Below are 6,765 nucleotides of genomic sequence, written 5' to 3'. Positions count from 1 at the left end.
CAGCGGCAATACTACAAGAGGAGATACACGACTGGGAGAGTATTCAAGAGGATGGAATGATGGAAAAACAGGAACCGAATAAGAAGCAGCACAGTATTTACAAGAGAGATAGAGAAGAAGAGGAATGGATTGTAATCAAGAAAAAGGAGAAAAAACTTAAAAAAGGGGAAATTATCGAAATATACATTTCATCGAATGAAAAAATGCCCAAGCAATTCGCAATAGCTAAATTGTTTAGAGAAGAAGGCATTTTGGAGGTAGAAAAGGTCAGATACATTAATCCATATAAAATTCGTGTTGACGTTACGAATGGATGCACTGCAGAAAAACTCGAAAAATGCAAAGAATTTATTGACAGGGGGTGGAGAATACAGAGGGCTATGGAGGTGAATTTCTCTTATGGGGTGATAAAGGATGTAGACATAGAACTGACGGAGGAAGATATACTAAAAAGCATAAAGTGCTCAGAATTTGCTCAACTTGAGTCTGTTCACAGGCTTAAGAGAAGGGAAGAGGGAAACGGTTGGCAACCTAGTGAGGCAGTGCGATTATGTTTTAAAGGCTCATTTCGTCCTCCGTACGTGTATGTGGATCAGTTGCGCTTACACGTTGCACCATACGTATTCCCGGTGACACAGTGCTCCCGTTGTTGGAGGTTTGGTCACACAGTTAAGAAATGCCCATTCGGAAAAGTAGTGTGTCCAAAATGTTGTGGCAATCACGCAAATTGTGACACAGTTAATTTCAAATGTATTAATTGTGAGGGGCAACATATGGCACTTGTCAAAACTTGTCCTGTATTTCAAAAAGAAAAAAAATTAAGAGAGCTAATGGCAGAATTTAATTGTACGTATCGTCGTGCTTTGACGTTGTATGTACACCCCAACGAAAACCATGAGATTCCGGAACCAAATGTAGATGCTATTCCTAATATAGAAATAAAAACCGAGACACCATCCTTTGCACAGATTGTGACACGTGCAACTATCCATAATAGCTCAAATACCAATCCTCGTCGCATAGCTGTTAAAAAGAAGAGAGAAAAGTCAGAGACAGATTGGTCTGACTTTGAGATTCCATCAACTCAAGAAGAGAGCGCGAAGGCAATGGACCCAAAGGATGAAGCAGAAAAAAACGTTAAATGGAGTGAGTTGTTACAAAGGTTACAAGATATAATACTTTTAAAGGGAGTTACGATGCAGTCAAAGATTCATAGTTTAATAAAGTGTTGTGTGGAATGGGTAATTTTAGTTGTTGTAGAAAATATATCGGACTGGCCTATACTTAAAGCAATTTTAAATTATTTTTGTCAAAAATAGATTTTCAACGTAAACTAATCGAGCTCAATATATTACAATGGAACGCACAAAGTGTCCGTCCGAAGTTACCTAGCCTTGAACCTCTGTTATATCGAGAAAAGATCCACATTGCTGCACTCTGTGAAACGTGGCTTGTTCCAGGTAGTCACTTTAAAATAAGTAATTACAATATTTACCGTAAAGATAGGTTTGATTCATACGGCGGTGTAGCCATCTTAGCCCACCGCTCAATTAAGGCCAATATATATAATTTTGATAGTATAAATCCGGGTATAGAAATGCTTACAATTAAAGTTTTCAATTGCGAACATATTGAATATATCACAGCAGTATATTGTGCACCGAACGTCAATACAAATCTAGCAGACTGGGAGCATATTTTCGGACACCTGGGGAAGAAATCTTTAATTATCGGTGACTTTAATGGTCATCACGTTAATTGGTGTTTTAAAACTGACACCCGGGGTTCTCAAATTCACGATGCCCTACTGGACAGTAAATACGTTTTTTTAAATGATTACCAATGCCCAACACGAATTAAGTTGGTAAACAACCAGCTTCAAAAATCGTCACCGGATATAACGTTAGTTTCTACTGATATAGCTTTGCGTTTTACCTGGCAGACTATTAACGAAACGTTAGGCAGCGATCATGTGTTTATAAAGTTGTCGACACACATAGAAGAAAATATCGATTTTATTTCAAGGCAGCGTAATTATAAAAAAGCTAACTGGTGTTTATATAAAGAGCTGCTTCGTGGTTTATTTAAAAAATTCTCATGTGGAATAAGTCACCCCCAAAAATTGTATGACCAATTTGTTCAGACTATCAACACGGCTGCGGATCGAAGTATACCATATATTAAAATGAATTGTAATCCCCATTGTAAGTTTTCGCCAAAACCATATTGGCAATCGGATCTGTCTAAATACATTGCTGAAAGACGATTAGCCCTTTCGACTTTCAGACGCAATCCAACACCCGCTAATTACTCATTACTAAAACTTAAAATACGTGACACACAGAGACTAATACGACAAGCACAAAATAAATCATGGCATGAATTTTGTACTTCAATAGATAATAGAATTAGTCAAAGTGAATTGTGGCGAAAAGTTAGGTGGTTAAAAGGTCATAAAAGTGCTAAGCCTCATTTTAGTGCAGATGAGATCAGGAAATGGTTGCATAGTTTGACTCCCGATTACGTAAACCCTTGTGATCCTACTTTTCAGAATCATAAAACGACTTTGGGGATTCCTATTACACTCCAAGAGTTAGATTGTTGCTTAAAACATAAAGATACAACACCCGGCGGTGACAATATTTCATATTCGATGTTGTTACATTTACCTGATAATGGGAAATCAATATTACTTAATTTATATAATACAATACTAGTGTTGGGACATGTACCCACACAATGGCGCGAGACTATTATAGCCCCTATACCTAAACCTGGAAGCGACCCCCATTTATTAAAATCCCTTCGACCCATATCTATGATTTCTTGCATTTGTAAAACTTTCCACAACATATTACTTAAACGGTTAGAATGGTATGCCGAGAGAAATAATCTATTCTCGTGCTATACCACAGGCTTTAGGCGATGCCGCTCGACAATAGATAACTTGGCGACTTTAGTGTCAACAATACAAACCGGTTTTATACAGAATAAAATGTGCATCGGGGTATTTATAGATATCAAGAATGCCTATAATAATGTTGACGTTTTAAGTTTAATTAAAATTATGCAACAATTGGGAGTTGATGCTAGAATATGTAAATATCTTTGGAATTTTTTAAAGGAACGATTTTTAAAAATTCGGTCAGAGTTACACGTTGACTATTATCGAAGTACAGGTCGCGGTTTGGCACAGGGTGACCCGCTATCCCCCTTCCTTTTTAACATTGTTACGATAAGTATCTGCAAAAATATCAAAAATGTTTTTATTTCGCAATATGCCGATGACTTTGTAATGTACACAGTTTGTAATAACATTAATGAAGGTAAAAATGATCTACAGATAGCCTTAAACAACTTTGAAAAGTTAATTGCCAATATCGGTTTGGAAATTTCACCTATAAAAAGTAAAGTTTGTATTTTTAAAAAGGGCTTTATTAGAAATATCAATTGTGATTTAGTAGTGGGTAATTCCGCGTTACAAATTGTTGATCGAGTGAAATACCTAGGGGTATGGGTTGACAGATCATTGCGCTGGGTTAAACACATTAATGAAATAAAAGATAAATGCTTAAAATTTATTAATATGTTTAAGGTTTTGGCCGGAATGAGCTGGGGTGTACATCCTATAATTTTGAGACGTATTTACATTTCTATGATTCGCAGTAAACTTGATTACGCTAGCATGTTATATGGAGATAGTTGTAAAACACACCTCGTGAAGTTAGATAAGATTCAGAACCACTGTATGCGCATTATCGGTGGATTCATAAAAAGTACGACGATACATGTCATGGAGTCGGAACTACATCTACAACCGCTACACATTCGTAGGTACTTTCTTGCGGGTAAATACTGGTTAAAATGTAAATCTTTTTCTGGTCATATAGTTATTAAATTACTCGAGGTATTAAATACGTTTCGATCGCATATTTATTGGAGACGACGTAACCACCCCTTACTGCTTTTGGTTCATGATTATCTTAAAGACATTCCTATTCACTCGAGTCATATACTGGAGATGTTCTCTTTGTGTACATGGGTTAGCTATGTGGATCTTTCTTCGACACTGTATCTTGACATTAATTGTATAAATAAAGCCAAACATCAATATAACACTTTAAAGTTGAGACAACTTTGTGAAAATCATGTAAATAATTATTATGGTGACTTTTATCAGGTGTATACGGATGGTTCAAAAGATAAAGACATGAATAGCGGTGTTGCATTGTTTGATCCACAAACAAATGGCTGTGTTCAACTAAGTATTAGTCAGAATGTGTCCATCATGTCTGCCGAGCTTATAGCTATTGCAGAGGCTATCTCTTACATTAAATCATTACGGTCAGGTAAATATGTAATTATGACAGATTCTAAAAGTGCTCTTTATCATTTAGCTCGGTGCACCTCGACTTTTCGATGTAGCCCAGTAGCATATGATATAATAAAAGACCTTTATACATTAAGTAACAGTGATAAAATTATAAAAATTCAATGGATACCGTCTCACATTGGCATATTTGGAAATGAGGAAGCTGATAGACTTGCAAAGAGTGCTATAAACGACGGCGAACCTTTTACTTTACTACCTCTGTTTTCTGATTGTTTGCACATTGTTAAAAGCAAATGTTCAGACATGTGGAATGTATACTTTGATGAGAGATCTTTGACTAAGGGTATCTGGTATAAGACCATTCAACCTTACATAGCTAAGTCACCGTGGTTTGTTGAATCCACATTATCCAGATCAGACATTGTAACCGCCCTACGTCTTCGATCCGGACACATCCCTCTAAACGGATTTTTGTATCTAATTGGTAAAATAAATTCGCCAAATTGCACCGAATGTAATTTAAAAGAAGACGTATATCACGTTATGGTTGAATGTGTTCGGAACGAAGTTGAAAGATCAGTTTTGCAAGTGGATTTGTATGAGGTTGGCAAGTGTAACTGTATTCTGGCTTACCCGCTATCTGAGGAAGCCAGAATGCTGTATAAAATTGTGAAAGTAGCTCTTAAGCGTAGATAGTATTGAATATTTTGTAAGACCTATGAGGGTGGCATCGTCAGACTGACGAAACCCTCCATAAATAATAAAGAAAAAAAAAAAAAAAAAAGAAAAAAGTTAGTATATAATTTCTAAAATTATTTAACTTAATTGTGGATTTTTTTTTAATTCTCATATTAACGGTACTAAATATTGATCAATATTTTGGTCCGAATGCTAATGTTTAAGTTGTAAATTAAATGAATAAAATGAGGAACATTATTTCAAAGATTGTAATTAAAAAATCACAGCTCTTAATTAGGGTTGGAGTGAAGGGCAATCTTTTATAAGGGAGTTATATTAACTATCACTTATTAAGTGATAAAACTAAGAAAAAATAGAATAACGTTATATCTTTGTTTTATTCTTATTAGTAAAATTATTATCAAGTCAAATCAAAATTTATAAACTTATTCTAAATATTGACATATATTCTTAGGGGATAAAATGAAATAAAACACTATTATAACACACCTACTTAGATTATACAGATATACATAGAAATATGTCGGCTTATCTGTACAAAAAGACTCCACCACGAAATCTGTCCGGTTTGGATGTGTCAGTCCTTGTTAGTCTTGTGCATCAGAGAGCACGTTAAGCTGTATCATCATCATCATTTCAGACTATCACAGTCCACTGTATGTTGTTATCATAAATAACTGATAGTGATAGTTACTCAAAATAAGGAATATATGCGCCAACCAGCAGTGGAGTAGCAAGGTGGATTAAGCTCCAATCCTTCTCCTACACGACGGAAGAGGCCTATGTCAGGCCTATGAGAGTATGTGTATGTATCACACTATATGTATCTCAAAACTTTTTTTGGGACTTTTATTTCAAAATTTTAGAATATTATACATATTTACAATTCACAAATTAGGAACTAAATATTAACTGATAGTTACGGCATAAATCATGTCCGCGTGGAATGGCGCCAAGAATGCTGGCAGTATATCCCCGTTGAATCGCTATGCTGATTCTGGGCAAAAAATGCACCTAAAAAAAATCTTAAAACTATGTTCAACAATGTTGCAGTGAACAATAAGCATAAATATTTTAGACATACATATAATCAATTTTACGCGACCAAAACTTTGTATACAAACTGTTAACTCAATAAATTTAAATCCATCAACGCAAAACTAACAATATCAACGAACCAAATTCAATATTCCATAAGCTCCAGTATCTATCGAAAATACGTATTCTACGTTTTTCTGTTTTAATTTCCGAAGTGTTTATTAGAATTGACAGCGGCTGAATTGTCGGAAATTGTATCGATTTACTTATGGCAGTTTTATATTGATTAAAAATTTAAAACTTTTGTTATTAGAGTTTGCTAACTATTTCGACGCGCCAATTTATTTATTTTTATAATATTAGTGTAGAAACATAGATATAAATACACTAGATACATTACCTAAGTTTGTAATGTACATAATGTTAAGATGTAGGAATTTTTAAATCGTTTCTTGTTTTGCTACATTGACCGTTTTTTTTTAGAAGTAAATCTCCTTTACGCACGCTTGACTTGTGGAGTGAGCTGGTGAATGCGTGACGAGAGCGTTGCGAAAAGTGTGATTGGGCGAGGTGAACAAAAGTTTAGAGGAAGATATAAGTTAGTGAAGATAGAAAGGGAGAGAGATACGATTCGTGAGTTTTACTTCTGTCGTTTGGTCTAAAGCACATTCGTTTTTTATGTGTTTGTAAGTTTG

Source organism: Melitaea cinxia, chromosome Z, assembly GCF_905220565.1.
Source record: "Melitaea cinxia chromosome Z, ilMelCinx1.1, whole genome shotgun sequence".
Lineage (NCBI taxonomy): Eukaryota > Metazoa > Arthropoda > Insecta > Lepidoptera > Nymphalidae > Melitaea > Melitaea cinxia.
Note: the sequence above shows the minus strand (reverse complement) of the source record.